This window comes from Mytilus edulis, chromosome 10, assembly GCF_963676685.1.
Source record: "Mytilus edulis chromosome 10, xbMytEdul2.2, whole genome shotgun sequence".
NCBI classification, from domain to species: Eukaryota; Metazoa; Mollusca; class Bivalvia; order Mytilida; family Mytilidae; genus Mytilus; species Mytilus edulis.
Window position 1 is genome coordinate 9,318,874 of NC_092353.1, and position 19,213 is coordinate 9,338,086.

The following is a 19,213-nucleotide window of genomic DNA, read 5'->3' on the forward strand; positions in this document are numbered from 1 at the left end:
AGCAACCCAACAATGGTTTGTTTGATTCATCTGAAAATTTCAGGGCTGATAGATCTTGACCTAATGAACATTTTTACTCCATGTCAGATTTGCTCTTAATGCTTTCGTTTTTGAGATATAAGCCAAAAACTGCATTTGACCCCTATGTTCTATTTTAAGTAACGGCGGCCATGTTTTTTGACGGATCAAAAATCAAAGCACACACTTTGTGCAGGATAATCTAAGGAACAATCATGCTAAGTTTTAACCAAATCCATTTAGTAGTTTCAGAGGAGAAGATTTTTTAAAGTTAGCAAATATGATGAACAAATTGTGAAAAATTGTCATTAAAGGACAATAACCCCTTAAGGGGTCAATTGACAATTTTGGTCATATTAACTTATTTGTAGATCTTACTTTGCTGATCTTTTTTGCTGTTTACAGTTTATCTTTATCTATAATAATATTCAAGATAATGACCAAAAACTGCAAAATTTCCTTAAAATTACCAATTAAGTGGCAGCAACCCAACAATGATTTGTTTGATTCATCTGAAAATTTCAGGGCTGATAGATCTTGACCTAATGAACATATTTACCCCATGTCAGATTTGCTCTAAATGCTTTCGTTTTTGAGATATAAGCCAAAAACTGCATTTGACCCCTATGTTCTATTTTAAGTAACGGCGGCCATGTTTTTTGACGGATCAAAAATCGAAGCGCACATTTTGTGCAGGATATACTAAGGAACAATCAAGTTAAGTTTCATTCAAATCCATTCAGTAGTTTCAGAGGAGAAGATGTTTGAAAAATTGTTAACGACGGACGCCAGGTGATGAGAAAAGCTCACATGGCCTTTTAGGCCAGGTGAGCTAAAAATTGACAAAAAATAATATTTTACTTGGAAAAGTAAATCCTGAGCCTGTAATAGCTGCTCTTCTTGTTCCATTTGAATTAATAGAAACAACGCTGTCGCCTTTCTTGTTCTCATAGAATCATATGATATGAGCTCCATGTTTTGTGAACGTCTTTCTTAACTGTCGTATTGGACTGACCAGTGCATATCGCGCATGGCACTTTAAATGTATTTTAGCGCGAAAATTAACTTACATTTAGCTGGATTTATTGCCGTCGTAGTTCCATCTTGTCGCCTTCGTACTTTTATACGATGGCAACACGACGGGATTACGAGGTCTTCACGAAGTCGTGTTGCCATCGTAAGACCTTCGGGTACCTTCGTGATTCATTCGTGTAGACATCGTAATGTCAAAACTGCCCGATGGAAACGATTGAAACACGAATGCAATACGATGTGAAAAGATGCATTCCCGGTGACATTACGATATTGAGGATGGTGATACGAACTCAATACGAACCCTCAACATCGGGCGCACCTTCGGGGATTTTTTAACATGTTAAAAAATTTAGAACCCTTCCCGAAGTTGTCCCCGAAGGCTAGAAAAAGTGGCCGATGGTTAAAGATGGTTAAAGATGGCACTACGAATAGCCCGATCTGGATACGACCAGCCCCGATTTTGAAAATTTCCATTATCGTGTTGCCATCGGCGTAAAAATCGGGACAGTGTGACGCGGGCATTAAGGACATCCATGCGTATTGCGATCACCGGATTTTTACGAGATGGGTCACACGGAGGTCACTTTGCATACAGAAAATATGTCGGGGAATTGCTTAATTAAACTTCAGTCTTCTTAATATGAACAAATTAAAGAATTTTCTTCAGAAAAAAGTATATGTACATAAGTTTTATAATGAAAACTATTAGTACTGCAACCAGAGTTCATTTTTTAAAACTTTAATGGTCCGGAAGAACACACACCTAAATTATATATCGATGGAAAGAGGACAACGTGTACAATAAGAAAAGTTGGGTCGTAAAAATACAGAGTGGTCACAATTTTGTGAAATTGAGGTCAAAGGTCAGACCAAAAAATATCAATATTTCAAACACAAGAACAAAAAGGAGAAATATTCTGATATTTATTCAATAGAATGCTACAAAAACGATTCAATCATAAGCATATGCTATAAACGATGTTAAACCGACAAATTTGACTAATTATATGAAGAGCTGCCATTACAAAATGGCGTTGATTTGGAACCTTTTGATTTTTTTCCATTTAAGACATAGCAAAAGAAGAAGTGGCCTTGACCTTTTCACATCCATAAACTTTCATATTGTGTATAGTATTTCACTATAGTATATTACAGAATTATTTTCTAAAGTATAAAACACCAGTTTATCAAATTATTTCAATATTTTTTCTATCTTTGAAAAAAACAAAATTCAAGCGCTGAAACAGTGTTTTTAATTTTGCATCTTAAAGGTTGTGTATTTTGTGAAAATTAGTATCTAGTTATAGATAAATACATATTGTGTATTTGCAAAGTCTGGACAGAGCAGTAATAACACAAAATATACTATTGTCACCCGAGTCGAATGCGAGGTTTAAACAAAAATTGAGTGTAAAACAAAGTCAGTTTGGTGCATGAACATTTTTTTAGTAGGATAATCCTGGTAAAAAAGTTAACTCATTGATTTTTTAAGGGAAGGATGAAAACTTATACAATGCAATGCCAATTTTCTAATGTTGTAATTCAAATTCAGTCATGATCCTTATATAACTTATAAAAGCGACACACAATAGCTCAAGTATTCATAAAATAGGGACATGAATCAATCTCTTAGTCATCATATGCGGATTCAGTACGCGTATTAGCATTACAAGACACTTCCCTTTTTTATAAGAACAAGTTCGGCGCAGGACAGAGTTTGTTCAAAGCAAACACAGTTTTTTTAGTACAAATGCTATCTGGAGCGTAAATACCGTCATGATTTGGTCAAACTCGTCAGATATAGTCTTCCCTTTGCATAGGAAACACAAAAGAAATGTGAGCACAAAGTTTCGATCAATGTTCGTGACCCATATTCCCACATGCATATGCATGATGTATCTGCACTGCCAGTCCCAAATGTAAAGGGGCGAATGTTGCTACAGAAACGATTGATTTTGTAATAGCCATACATTTACGATTTTTTTTTATCTTTAGGGACAATATACGGTTCAGAAGCGCCTTTGTGTTATTTTTCATCGATTAACTATCAAATGAACTTTTGAGCCTAGGCTCTGTGTTGAAGACCGGACCGTGACCTATAATGGTTTACTTTTATAAATTGTGACTTGGATGGTGTGTTGTATCATTGGAACTCATACCACATCTTCCTATATCTATTAACAAGCTATGCGGGCATCATTTCCATAGAAATACCAAAACGAGGACATAGCTCATAAGACCACTGGTGGCAGGATGAAGTAATTGTTCTTCTTTTAATGTATCCTTGATATTTTCAGACACACCTTGGTGTAATTCTGAAAATCTTAATATAGACTTCAATTTTCCTGCAGCAGATATGGCATCCCCTAAATTGAGTTCAGAGCTAAACTCTATAATTCATATCCCTTGGCCCCACTGTGTCTGAATTGTAAGGTGTCACAATATCTAGTTAGTTCTGGAGTTTGGCATTTTGGTAAGCATCAGAGACAATCTTGGGTAAAATTGATCGGTATATATCGAGGATGTGCTACATGAGAAAGGCTTTTTCTTATGGAAAAACAAATCACATCCCTAACAATCGTTATTAATGAACTGACAGCAAGTTCAAATTCTATTTTTCAGTGACTGTTTTACTTAATTGCACAGGTGTTGACTTCAATAAGTACTTGGTTATGCATGGATAAATGATTACTCACATTAATAAGCACAACTACTTAAAAGACTGTTAACACGTTTAGAGGACTCAGTTTTGCGTAGTTTTCTGTTTTTAAAGGTTTTTCTTTTACACAAAAACCCTGTTTTCATATCCAAACTACAAGGAAGAAACTGAGCGCGAGATCGTATAAAAGTGTCAGGTTGTGAGGCTACATGTCGATCAGTTTGATCACATATATGGATTTCTGTTGTTTCTAATTTAAAGTTCCCCAAGGGTGACTGGGGAAACGAAATATGGTCACTTGGTCTTCCCCCGACCGGCAGTAAAACGAAGTTGGGCGTCCGTTTGGCTGTGCTGGATGTATCAAGTTCGCAGTCACGTCCGGTCAGAATGGGGACGTTAAATCCGCTGCCTCGTGTAAAGGGAGTGTCACGTTCTTTGCACGTTAAAAACCTTTGCATCAACTCTTTAAGGGGTCCGTAGGTGGCATGTTGCAATGGAAAATTTCTGTCCCAATCCGATATCCCATCATTTTCCAGTGGCAGTCTAAATTTTCCCGATCATCATCCCGAATGGCCTCTATTATGACAAAACCTACTTATTGTTTTTATTGTTAGCTTTTTCTCGTCCTGAACATGCATGAAATATTTGCCACTGGACTTTAAGCAACCAACAATCAATCAATCAATTTAATTTAAAGACGCACCAATTTTGCCTTCTGGTGCAAGTCTCATAACATCACTGATGATTCGCCCACGGAAAGCAGAATATCAAGAGAATCTCTGCGAAACTTCAATAGTACTTTTCCCCTGACCACTAGCATGCATATTAATTGCCCTGAGGTTAAACATTGACATACAATGTATTTTCACACAATGGCAACTATAGTCATTATCCGGAAAAACCTCTTATCCGAAGGATTTGGTTAACTTTTATATAAAGTCAAAATTTTATTAACAAAAATATAACTTATTTACAGAAAATACACGAAAGAACTACTATATATATTAAAATCACTCAAAAATAAATTAACTTCTCCTACAAAATCTACATAATCACATCGAAACTATCAAATTGATTGTGAATGAAAAAATAAAGGGTGGAGCTGATTGACGGATAGGAAATTTCCGTAATTAAAAAAGGTACAAATGATGTTTTTATTTTTGAGTTTTTGACAAAATTGTTTGGAATTTGCCCAAGAAAATTTGCATGCAGTATCGCAATAATATGTTGTGTCCTCTCAAATGTCAAATACTGTTTTTGAATCATATGTTTTCTCGTTTTCAAAGAAAAACGCGTTAAATTTCTATCTAAAAAACAGCCAACTTTAAGTTTGAAAGTTTTACTTGGAGATGGTATAATATTTATGTTTTCATCATTCCGATGATCCTTGATGATATGTGCATAGAAAATATTTACGAAAATAGCGGGAAATTTAACCAAAAAATATATTTTTGGATTTTAAGGTAACTACCCAAAACCGTAAATTGAGGGGTACCCCCATTAAAGGGATAAAATACAAAAATGTGACCATAGAAACTTTTTACGACCCGACGGAAATTAAAATATAGATATTATTCTATCATTTAAAACAATTTGCAGCCGTGTGTTATTCCGGACTATTAAACTCGTTAACTAAGCGTCTTTTTCGATGTCAGTTGCAGTACTATATCCATTGAGTTATAAAAACACATATGCATTTTTTTTTAAATTGAGGTTTCCAGGCCCGTTGCCAGGAATTTCCAAAGGGGGGTTCGTTGACCTCAAAAACTCGACTTTAACAGTCACAATTCGAACAGAACGTTGACTTTAACAGTCATTATTTGTTTTCAAGGATGGGGGGGGGGGGGGGGGTCGTCCGACTCCCCTGGCTACGGGTATGGTTTCTTATGACTTTAATTACCGTTAGTTGTTCATTTATAAATTTTGAAAAATCTAAAGAAACTGAGATTTCAACTCGGACAAAGTTGACCTTCGTCTCTTTGCCATATTTTTGATTTGTTGTTTTCAATTTGTTTTCCACTGTTGCAGCGTTTTTGTCAATGATCATATTGGTCTTATCTCTGACACTAATTGTTTTATTATGGTGTAATGTTTGTGTAGTTTCAGTCTTTTTTCTTTATTTTTTTTGCACATTTTTTCTTCTTTTTTTTGGGGGGGGGGGGGGTATTTTCTTTTCTGTTAATTGCCTCATTTATTTGGGTAATTTCTAAGAAAGATCGGATATTCAAGCGTTAAGCGGGATATGTTAAAAGTGAAGAAGTATCTACAATGAAAAGCTGTTTAATTGGTCGCTTTTTTTGTTGTATCTTTTAAAATTTGGTAAGATTAATATGGTACAACCAACTAACAAAGATGGGGTTATCAACTTACATTTTTAATTTTCATATGCTTTTACAGAATTATGAGACATATTTCAGTCGTTTTACCTTACTCTTATTTTTCATGTAAAAAAATGCACCTTTAAGCACCCCATTAATCAGCATTGATTTTGAGTATTCATCCTAAAAAATGTATGAAAAAGAATATGTTAGGAATAAAGATGTGTATGTTCCTTTGGATAGAATTTGATTTGAGGTGATAAGAGAAGTTCTTCATTGCAAATTTTTTACAAAAACACTAACAACATTTGTAATTTTATATCAAAGCACCTTAAAAAAAAATATTTAAGATTTTTTTTATATACTTAAGTATAGTTTTGGCTATACTCAAATATTTAAGAATATTCTTAACTTTGAGTAAGAAAATATCTGAGATTTTTTTTATGGCTGTGCATTTTGCTGAGAATAAAAATATTGTGAAAATTCTCAGGCTGAGTAAAACAACTTTACTCAAATAGTTTTATGGCGAACGAAAATCAAATATGTAACACATAAACAAACGACAACCACTGAAATACAGGCTCCTGACTTGGGACAGACACATACATAGTGGCTGGGTCAAACATGTTAGCAGGATCCCAACCTTTTTGTAAATAACAAACCATTGCGTCCCATTATCCCCATTTTGTATTTCATGCAATAAAACATTAAATAATATAGCTGCTTTGAAAGGAGTTTCCCCTTGGGTTACATGATCTTACATGTATGTGTGCAAAATGACACATCTCTTATATTAATTATCTTTGCTGTTTTGACATGTTTGATATTATTGCACTAAGAAAATTCCCATTTTTTCTCTTCAAACCTTTAGATTTTGAGTGTTGCAGATGCTGTTCAGTTTGCAGAGATATGTGAAATGGAAAGAAAGAGATATATGATCATACATTGACTGCTTTGAATTTAAGGTGTAAGTACATTGTATATATATGATATAATTATTAGAAATGATCAGCTTATCTGTGAATTTAAAAACATTTATTAGAGTTCAATATTTCAGTTAAAGTAACATTTTTTTTATTTGTGTATAAAGCAAGGCAAATGTAAAAGATAGTTTGTTTTAAAATAGTCATGATAGTACATTACTCATCTTACAATATCATACTTCTAGAAAATCATAATTATATTGGACTGTTTTCCTCTGTTGAATATGCAATTGATATTAAAATTAATCATCAATAACACAAGAAAATTGTATCTTCAGAGGCAGATTTAGGGGGCAGTGGGTTTAACCCCCCACCCCTCCCCCTTTTTGTGCGAAAATTTGGTTGATTATATAGGAAATCACTGAAGCATGACTAGAGTGGGCCCCCTCTGATGACTATTTCTGTATATGCTAATGATCTTTATATAATAACATACTGTTACACATTTTGTTTTATTCTTGATTTATATTATCCGATTATCTATATGATTCTTCTCTTTTGTAGGTAAAAATGAGTTACATGTGCCAAAAAAGATGTTGAAAATTGGAAAACTGTTAACAAGAGCATCAACAAATAGAAAAAAGAACAATACCAGGTCTAGACTTTTGTGGCTGCATGCAATTATTTCTAAAATACCAGGAAAAAAGATGTAGCTGCACAGCAGACACCCCAGATCACAAAATTGCATGTAAAAAAGGAAAGCATTCCTTTTCATAGATTCAAAGAACTCTTTTAACCACGTCAAGATGTTATTAGACATGTTATCATATATATACTATATATTAGTACTTACAAATATAAGAAGTATGTGTGACTATGTCATGTTACATATATGCTGAGAATATTTTATTGTCACAAGGATATGAAATGGATAAATGAAATATAGTGTCCTGTTTTAGAAAATAAAAGATCTGAATATATAGATTACTTAAATAAGGTTAACAAAAACTTTAAAAGCCTCCCAAACAAATCAAAATTAATATGGCTAATGTCATCTGAGGATAATGTTAATATAATTTAAAAAGTAAGTTTATTATTGTGTACTTTATTCAAAGAGAGAAAATTAATTCTAGATACAGTTTAGTCACCGGTAGTTTGTCCATCTATATTAAATTGTAAAAGTAATATTGTAAAACTATATATATATTTATATATATCTTTTCTGCAGAAACTATTTGGTTGAAAAAGACTTGACTTTGTTTAATTGTTAAAAAATCAATGTAATCAATATGTAATCACTTGTATGAAATTGAACTTAATTGTACGGCTCAAATTATTGGGCGTCATAATTGACAATAAAAAAAACTTTGTATTGTCAACCATTTAAATAAAACAGACATAAAAATCAACTGCCTATGTGAAAGTTCAAGTTGAATAAAATTGTCTAGAATTAACATATTACCATATATCCAAAAGTACAGAATGCCTTTCTCAGAGAAATTTTGTATGTTTAATAGAATGATAGTTGTAGCTTTTATTTTCTTGGAACTATTTCAATATAAAATAGGGAGGTGTGGTATGATCGCCAATGAGACAAATTTCCACCAGTGACCAAAGTAAATGTTAGAAAATACGACAGTTATGTTTGGAATTGTGTAGCAATGTATGAAATACACAAAGATTACAGAGTGTAAAATAATTCAAACAAGATAACCAACTATCAATGATTCCTCTTAAACCGGCCAACTCACTGAAACTAAACATAAAAGCCAATTACAGTCATATTCACAATAGGTACTATTTTTGGTCAACAGGAAATTCAAAATACCATCAAAGGCAATGAAAGTCAACATGAGAACTCAATAGCTATAGTACATTGAGTTTTGGTTAATTTTCATCTACACTGCTACTTTTGCATAGGTACAAATCAAGTACTGTAAAATACAGATACATGTACCTAAATATTACAATAATTTTAAAGTAACACAATTGTACTGAAAATTAAAAGTGGTACTTCAGATGTTTTGTACAAATATAGTACCTATGCAAAAGTAGCTGTGTAGGTTTAATACACATGGGTTCAGTATTCAAGAACATATTAAATGGAATCAAATGTTACAGGAATATTCAAGCTGTCCAACAGTTGAAATTTTTTTTTGTGCTTTGCAACATTACAAAGATTTAACCTGCAGAAAAAAATTGGTCTCTTGTGAAGAGTTGTCTCATTGAAAACCATTCCACATGTTTTTGTCAAGCCTACCTTTTGCAGCAAAAACGAAAAAGCGATCCTACATTTCGTCGTCGGTGGTGCTATGTCCACAAATGTTCACTCTTTGGTTAAAGTTTGTGGAATTTTAATAACTTTCTGAAACTGTCTTCGATTTCTACCAAACTTTGAAGGAAGCTTGTTTATGATGTAAAGAAAGTAAATATCCAGAATTAAATTTTGAAGAAAAAAAATCGGTTTATCCGTATTTTACTTATAATTACACGGACTTAGTTTTTCTGCCAGTTATCATTTCATTCACTATGGATTTTTATGCCCCACCTACGATAGTAGAGGTGCATTATGTTTTCTGATCTGTGCGTCCGTCCGTCCGTGCTTCCGTCCGTCTGTCCCGCTTCCGGTTAAAGTTTTTGGTCAAGGTAGTTTTTTATGAAGTTGAAGTCCTATCAATTTGAAACTTAGTATACATGTCCTTTATGAAATAATCTTTCTAATTTTAATGCCAAATTATAGTTTTTAGATAGAATCCTAGTTTATGACCAAAAGCTAGTATCTAGAAGGATATTTTATGATAGTTTATTTCCTGTTTTTCCGTATATTTATTACTTTTAAATGGACTTTTTTCACATGGCATACAGTCTGCATTAAAAGTGTTTTTTTTTATTAGATTCATCAAGGATTTGTATAGTAACTATACAAATCCTTGGATTCATAATCCAATATGGATTTTGACCACACTTGGACAGAATCAAAAGATACATATAGTACATGTATCTATAAAAGAGAAAAAAAATTTCCCTTTTTGTTGTTGAGCCTACTACATTTGAAAATGCCTGTACCAAGTCAGGAATATGACAGTTCTTTTCCATTCTTTTTTTATGTGTTTGTTATTTAATTTTGCCATATGGACTTTCCGAATTGATTTTCCTCTAAGTTCAGTATTTTTGTGATTTTACTTTCTACTGCATATATATGGAAGTTTTTAACCACCTTGACTGGCTATACAGCCCTTGCACGGTCTACTACATTTTGTGCTTACACTCTTTAACAACAAAAATAGGCGAGACACCAGTGGCGGATCCAGAAATTTTCATAAGTGGGGGCCCACTGACTGACCTAAGAGGGGGTCCGCTCCAGTCACGCTTCAGTGATTCCCTATATAAGCAACCAAATTTTTTTCCCAAAAAAGGGGGGCCTGCCCCCCCCCCCCCTAAATCCGCCTCTGGACACTGGGTTCCGCGTAACCCTTACGATTTTTCTATAAACTCTTTAATAAAAGATCATAATATATTTTAATGATAAGATGAAAAGAAAAGAAATAAAGAAAAAGTCACAAAAATGTTACTTATGATTTCACATTAACAAATACAGAGTTGTCCAAAAAAATATAGTAAAATCAGAAAACTGGAATAAATATTATAGCTCTATGGTACTGTCATAAGCACATACTAACAAGTCGCTTTTGTAATAAATAGCTAAATTATGCATTCGTATTTTAATTAGAACAAGAAAAGTCTATAAAAGATGAAAACGACACAAATTGAATAATCATCACTGACTCAAGAGTAACAACATGAACAAAGTTAAGAACCATCGAACACTTCAAATGATACAACGACCTGGTGACATGTGCACGCGTAAAGGAGCATTGCAGGTAGAATGCAAATTACCTGTCACTAGATTCGTTTTTGAGAATCGTTAATAATGTTCAAAAATATGTACACAACAGAAACAAATAAATTGAAGGTTGCCATTTTATAATCATATACCATGGGTCGATTGCGCATGGATGTAATTAATACGCGTTATTTAGTTATCAAACTGTGTATTGACCGTTTAATTTTAGAATAATAGAGTTCAAATGTATCAATATTCATTGTTGTAAGTTATTGTCATTTTGACGTAAATGTTTTTAAACCAATGGCAAGATGCGATTTATTTTTCGATTATCTATGATATTTACTCATTCGATATGGTAAAGTCCCAACGGGTTCGAATAAGATCTTCCCAGCATATTATCATTGGTTTCCCTCCCCCTTAAGTATATTCCCCTGTATATATGATACATCAGCAAAAATTGACCTTTCAATCATTTTCCTTATATAACACTAGTATATCTGAGTACCACAGTAATAGTAGTCTTAAATAGATATACGGTAACATTATCAACGACCAGGACAATCGAGGTTTTATGGAGAAGGTGAGACTACTAATCGAGTACATTATATTCAGCACCACCCAGTGAAAAAATATTCATCGACTACACCGATACGTATAGTATAGGATTGCAGTTGTCGTCAAAATTCAGGATCACCCAGCTGAAATGATTGTCTTTCTTCTCCACCGCCGCAGCTTAATAAGCTAACAGATGACATTCTATGACATTACCTGTATACTGTACATAACCTTAAGTTGTTTAAATGAATGTATTAATACCAATATGAGTTTGTTAATAGGTTTTGTATACAAATACTAATCTGATGTTATTATGTAATTTTCAATAATAGTGGTAACGTCCAAAAGTCACAAGATAGCCGCAAATTTACCTGCATCCGCAGATGCACTGAATTGTGTTCACGTTGAATTGTGTTTACAAAATGTAAGTGTGTATAATTCATTAACTTATAATCCCAAAATTTCGTCCACAAAACGGAAGCTGGCCAATGTTTTTTCTCTGATGTTTCAAACAATATTTTCCAAAGAAATTAAAAGCGTAATTCATATATAAAGCCTATTGCAGTTCCATCGCTTTGGAGATTATGTTTGAGGCTAAATGAAAAACATATTACTTTCCAGAACCAAATCCTTCTTAATTTCAAGAACACATTTCTTATTAAGATCATACTAACTTACATGTAATATTGTTTCATGCCTTTTGTAATTTATCATCGTTTAAACATTCCATATGCACATTTCTTTACATTTGTTTCATTTGGCTTGTAAAGTCTGTTACCCGTTGTATATGTGGAAATATCAGCAGGTTTATTTTGCAGATTTCTGCAAATAGATTCGAATATGAAAGGAAATACCCAATTATTTATCGGCTAGTCAAAGGATAATTCAGGGATCATTTAACAGACTTTGCAATTGCCTTTTTTTCTGCTGTAGGATATAAGTTCATTTTAAAATTCCATAGTTACTCTTTCATTATATCGTCTTTGACTTCTTGTAGGTAATTAATAGGCCATATCTCCGAGACCTATATCAAATACCCCCTTAATGTGTTTTAAGAGATAATCCTCCATTAGAAATTCCTTAATTTTGAAATATTCTTTTTTACCGCCTTTGTCTTTCCCACGCTTCCAAGTCCGTTATGATATTTTCAATATTTTCAAAGTTAGTACCAATTTTTCATCCTTTCTGTAAAAATTGATTTTCTGAATCTGGTTGATTTCTTATGTACAACCCAGGTATACAATCTTCTTGCGCCTAAACATAACGTTCAAATACTTGGCAATTATACGACATCGCATAACCTCTGATTATAAATGGCTAACACTACAATTCATATAGACTTTGGCTGCATTTTGCTCACAAATGTTAGAGCTGTGGATAGCATTCGCTAATGTTTGTTCTTTTTTCAGCGTAATTCGAACCGCTGTTTCTTTAACTTCATGGCAACACCTCCTGCATTGTGTCATGCGTCCTAAATCACTCGGCTTTATAAAGTATAATTTTCGTTATTCGAGAAATACATTTTCTCGTTGGCTACATATAAGTTTGTAACACAGTATATGATGTGATATAACAACTAGATGGTATTTATGTTGAAGATCAAATTTGTATGTCTGTTGTAAAGGAATATAACTGTACTTACAATGCAGTCACATCAATAATATTTTATTATATACGTTCTTATTTGTGACAATTGAGAAAGACGTTATTCAACAGATAACCGATAGGTATATAGCGCTAACACCATAATGTATATATATTATACTTCATCTGAAATTTTAATTAATAATTATGGTACAGTATGATTTAGACTTATGATTTTTATTATCCCTTTGGTATCTTTCGCTTCTCTGGCAAAAAAAATAAAGTTCTAAATAAAAAACTAGAATCATGGGACAAATAATAAGAAAAAGAAATGACAATGACCATTCATATTTCGCATGTAATAGCATTAAATAATGCAAGTTGGATAAAACTTCATATGGTTACAACCTTTTTAAGCTTTTGGATTTGATCCTGGAACTGTTTCGACGTTGTCTGTTATGTAGAATTTGATAACATAAATATTAAACTGGACATGGTGTTTTTTTTTTTGCAGTTGACCTTGGTGCAGGACGTGAGTAATGTATTTTTACATCTGTCAACGTAGTACCCAAATATATAATGACAAAGATAATATCATAATATATTTCAATCTATGATAATCTATGGATATTTTTACTGCCTCTAAAAACGATTGAGGTTTCAAAGCTTCTTTGTAAATTTCATGAGTTTCACCATTTTGTTATCAGCATTTTTTTTAAATGTAATATAAAAAAGAAGATGTGGTATGATTGACAATGAGACAACTAACCACAAAAGACCAAAATGACACAGACATTAACAACTATAGGTCACCGTACGAACTTCAACAATGAGCAATGCCCATACCGCATAGTCAGCTATACAAAGCCCCGATAAGACAATGTAAAACAATTCAAACGAGAAAACTAACGGCCTTATTCATGTAAAAAAAATGAACGAAAAACAAATATGTAACACATACACAAACGACAACCACTAAATTACAGGCTCCTGACATGGGACAGGCACATACATAAATAATGTGTCGGGGTTAAACATGTTAGCGGGATCCCAACCCTCCCCCTAACCTGGGACAGTGGTATAACAGTACAACATAAGTGGTTTAATTAAACTTGACAATTTACAGGTGTAATACCACCAAATCATGGTACGTCACCTCCGGTTGAAGGTCTAAAAAAATATTCCCTTGAATTTGACAGTTGTAGAAAATTAACCCTGCATTTCAATGCACTTAAGTTTTTCTGAGTCATAAACATGTATGTCTGAAAGCATCATTCCTTTTTGATTTGATGGTCTTATAAAATATTTTGGAAAGTTAAGGTTACATAGTTACCAAAGCAGGTAACCAGTAAATAACAGTGTAAAAATTTGGTTGTTTACTTCCGGTGATGGTTACTTTCTTATATGCAATGAAATGTAGTGTGAAATTTTCACTGTTGCACTGGAAAGGATTAAACTTTATACATGCAAAGTATTTCTTTGGTTGAAATAAAGGTAAATACTGTACATTTTTTTTTAAAAGTGCCAATTTAACAAAGACTAATAGGGGAAAATCAATGGTGTTATTACACCTACAGTCAATACATATTTTTTTGAGATTGCATTTGCAGGGGAAACAATTCAACACATTTCATACTTTTAAAATTGAAGCCTTGTGGGGGTTTTGTATCTGGTTGATTTTATAGGTTTATTGTCGGAATCAGGTAAATGGAAACAATAAAGGCTATCAAGGTGTAAAATACCGAGGTGTTGCGAAAATTGAGAACTCGGTAAACTGCGATTTTTTTTTTTCTGAAGTCTTTATAATGGGTCGGATATCTTAAAAAATGATCTGAAAAAATATATAGTTGTTCTTGTGGATTTTTTAATCGCATTTCCCCGTATACTAGTTCTAAAATTGGGGTAAAACTTTCGGTCTATTGATGGAACAATTATGTGTTGACTTTTGCATTTAGTCATTATTTTGTCGTCAGATAGCGATAACTTTTTATAGATTTCTAATAATAACTTTTCCATAATTTTGTGGCTATTTATTGGAGGCACTGGACTATTATATGATGGTAGATTTCAAGTGAAAAAATTTCACTTGAGTACATATTGCATCTTTATTTTTTAATCGCATATCCCCGTACACTAGTTTAACTTATTTGTGTGCTTGATTGATCACAATTAAAAATTTGATCCAGATTTGAAGCAAATCTGTGATGAATATTAAACAATCACTGGATACATTAAGATTGCATCTTCATTTTTTAATCGCATATCCCCGTATACTAGTTCTAAACTTTCCATAGATTCCATAGGATTATGTTATTTGTTATTTTTATTCTTCTTACATGGATGCATAAATATTCAATCCTTACAAAATAAATGTTAAAGATAGGTTTAACTTATTTGTGTGCTTGATTGATCACAATTAAAAATTTGATCCAGATTTGAAGCAAATCTGTAATGAATATAAAACAATCACTGGATACATTAAGATTGCATCTTCATCAAATCCATGTTAAGTTGTTTCTAGTTTAAACATATTTTATTGTTCAAAACAAATGTATTAGAAACAAGTTTTTCAACTTAGTTCCGTCTTCAAGTGGTTTCTGTAGCCTCTTTTATTAAATATGTGTGTCATTTGTTTTCTTTCTTATCCGTGGAAAAGGAAATATTCTGGTAACGTTTCAAATTTCAGGTGTTAAGGATGTTTGCTCCTCCATTTTTTTTATTTTTGCCAGATTTTCAGAATCCTCTGGTTTTATCCATGTATTGTCATTAAAAAATTTTGCCCACTAACCCCTACTTTTCTTTGCATAATTTTATTACATAACGTTTAAAAAGCCATATTTCAAAATTTTATAAAATTCTTGTTATTTTTTCATAGTTTTTGAAACAAATAAGGTGCCAATGTTAAATATATGTAAAATCTAGAGAGAATTATTTCCCGCCAAATTTTCAATGGCTTATATCTCGAAAATGAGCACACGGACCCTCTATTTTTTTCTACTTTTTGAGTTTCTTTATTAATTTACTATCAATTCATAACAGTCTTTTAAAAAGCTTGTTATTTTTTAACAGAGTAGCGAACATCCTTAAGCGCAGTGGAGGTACAATTAAGATAAAAATAAAGAACAAGAAAAGGAAGGTTAAGATAAAGATTAAGCAAAAGAAAAGAATGGAAATAACTTGGAAGGATTTTTTTTCAGATTTTCGGAATCCTCTGGTTTTATCCATTTGAATGCCTTAAAAAAAATCCCTATGAACCCCAATTTTTCTGTTAATAAATCTTTTACATGTATAATAATAAGTCATTTGTAAAAGTCTTCTTAGATTTTATTTATTTTTAAATAGTATTTCAGAACATTAACTGGATAATGATAAAGCTATGAAAAATCAAGGGAGAACATTTTCCCGCCAAAATTACAATGGCTAATATCTCGAAAACTGTTTGCTCTTTTGATTCCGCAATTTATTCCCTATCAATACATACTAGTTTTATGAAAAGTTATTTATTTTGAAACTGAGCAGTGAACATCATTAAGTATATTAAAAAAAACTAATGAAGACATGTCAAACATCAAACCTAAAAATGAAATGTATAAATACATACCACCGAATATGTTGCTTCAACGAATTTTGACAGAACAAACGGGATATTATTATAATCTTTTGGGTACTAATATAATTGGTATATATATATGGGATGTTTCCTAATGAGATGGCAACAAATGAATGAGCGCAAACAGACTATCTGAAATATTACATTTGTACAAAATGAGAACTCTTGCAATATCGAAATATACATTGAATTTTCTCAAATACAATATTTTTGAGATTGATTTTGTGACTTTTATAATCTTGCTGGGATGGACTACAGTTTCCGGATTATAACTTAAGTTGTCAGATAACAATGAAGCGAACAGAAATTCATGTATTTGATTTTAAACCTTGATTTGATGAACAGACGTCGACAAGAGAACGACGTCGATCTGAATATTTACATATATAAAACTTGATTTCATATTTGTTATTTATTTTGTATTTGACCACAGTGCAGACCGTAAGTACAATTGTCTCAACAGCTTTCAGTAGTACATATGAAATGATAATGATAAGATATGTGTTTTTTTATATAATCCTTATAGATCTCTTATCCGTCTCAACACAACGACGAACGTTTCAAGACATAATATTAAAAACAGTTGTGATATGATTGCCAATGACAAGAAACCTAACGGCTCCACAAGTTATAGTTGTCCACAAGGTGTAAAATACCGAGGTGTTGCGAAAATTGAGAACTCGGTAAACTGCGATTTTTTTTTCGGAAGTCTTTATAATGGGTCGGATATCTTAAAAAATGATCTGAAAAAATATATAGTTGTTCTTGTGGATTTTTTAATCGCATTTCCCCGTATACTAGTTCTAAAATTGGGGTAAAACTTTCGGTCTATTGATGGAACAATTATGTGTTGACTTTTGCATTTAGTCATTATTTTGTCGTCAGATAGCGATAACTTTTTATAGATTTCTAATAATAACTTTTCCATAATTTTGTGGCTATTTATTGGAGGCACTGGACTATTATATGATGGTAGATTTCAAGTGAAAAAATTTCACTTGAGTACATATTGCATCTTTATTTTTTAATCGCATATCCCCGTATACTAGTTTAACTTATTTGTGTGCTTGATTGATCACAATTAAAAATTTGATCCAGATTTGAAGCAAATCTGTGATGAATATTAAACAATCACTGGATACATTAAGATTGCATCTTCATTTTTTAATCGCATATCCCCGTATACTAGTTCTAAACTTTCCATAGATTCCATAGGATTATGTTATTTGTTATTTTTATTCTTCTTACATGGATGCATAAATATTCAATCCTTACAAAATAAATGTTAAAGATAGGTTTAACTTATTTGTGTGCTTGATTGATCACAATTAAAAATTTGATCCAGATTTGAAGCAAATCTGTAATGAATATAAAACAATCACTGGATACATTAAGATTGCATCTTCATCAAATCCATGTTAAGTTGTTTCTAGTTTAAACATATTTTATTGTTCAAAACAAATGTATTAGAAACAAGTTTTTCAACTTAGTTCCGTCTTCAAGTGGTTTCTGTAGCCTCTTTTATTAAATATGTGTGTCATTTGTTTTCTTTCTTATCCGTGGAAAAGGAAATATTCTGGTAACGTTTCAAATTTCAGGTGTTAAGGATGTTTGCTCCTCCATTTTTTTTATTTTTGCCAGATTTTCAGAATCCTCTGGTTTTATCCATGTATTGTCATTAAAAAATTTTGCCCACTAACCCCTACTTTTCTTTGCATAATTTTATTACATAACGTTTAAAAAGCCATATTTCAAAATTTTATAAAATTCTTGTTATTTTTTCATAGTTTTTGAAACAAATAAGGTGCCAATGTTAAATATATGTAAAATCTAGAGAGAATTATTTCCCGCCAAATTTTCAATGGCTTATATCTCGAAAATGAGCACACGGACCCTCTATTTTTTTCTACTTTTTGAGTTTCTTTATTAATTTACTATCAATTCATAACAGTCTTTTAAAAAGCTTGTTATTTTTTAACAGAGTAGCGAACATCCTTAAGCGCAGTGGAGGTACAATTAAGATAAAAATAAAGAACAAGAAAAGGAAGGTTAAGATAAAGATTAAGCAAAAGAAAAGAATGGAAATAACTTGGAAGGATTTTTTTTCAGATTTTCGGAATCCTCTGGTTTTATCCATTTGAATGCCTTAAAAAAAATCCCTATGAACCCCAATTTTTCTGTTAATAAATCTTTTACATGTATAATAATAAGTCATTTGTAAAAGTCTTCTTAGATTTTATTTATTTTTAAATAGTATTTCAGAACATTAACTGGATAATGATAAAGCTATGAAAAATCAAGGGAGAACATTTTCCCGCCAAAATTACAATGGCTAATATCTCGAAAACTGTTTGCTCTTTTGATTCCGCAATTTATTCCCTATCAATACATACTAGTTTTATGAAAAGTTATTTATTTTGAAACTGAGCAGTGAACATCATTAAGTATATTAAAAAAAACTAATGAAGACATGTCAAACATCAAACCTAAAAATGAAATGTATAAATACATACCACCGAATATGTTGCTTCAACGAATTTTGACAGAACAAACGGGATATTATTATAATCTTTTGGGTACTAATATAATTGGTATATATATATGGGATGTTTCCTAATGAGATGGCAACAAATGAATGAGCGCAAACAGACTATCTGAAATATT

At 32.0% G+C, this 19,213-nt stretch overlaps 1 protein-coding gene across 1 annotated transcript in view; it reads left to right on the forward strand.

Moving 5' to 3' along the window:
* The window catches only part of LOC139493330 (heat shock 70 kDa protein 12B-like), a 144,208-nt gene that overhangs the window by 105,178 nt on the left and 19,817 nt on the right, over nt 1-19,213 (forward strand). The gene's annotated exons all lie outside the window — the stretch shown is intronic.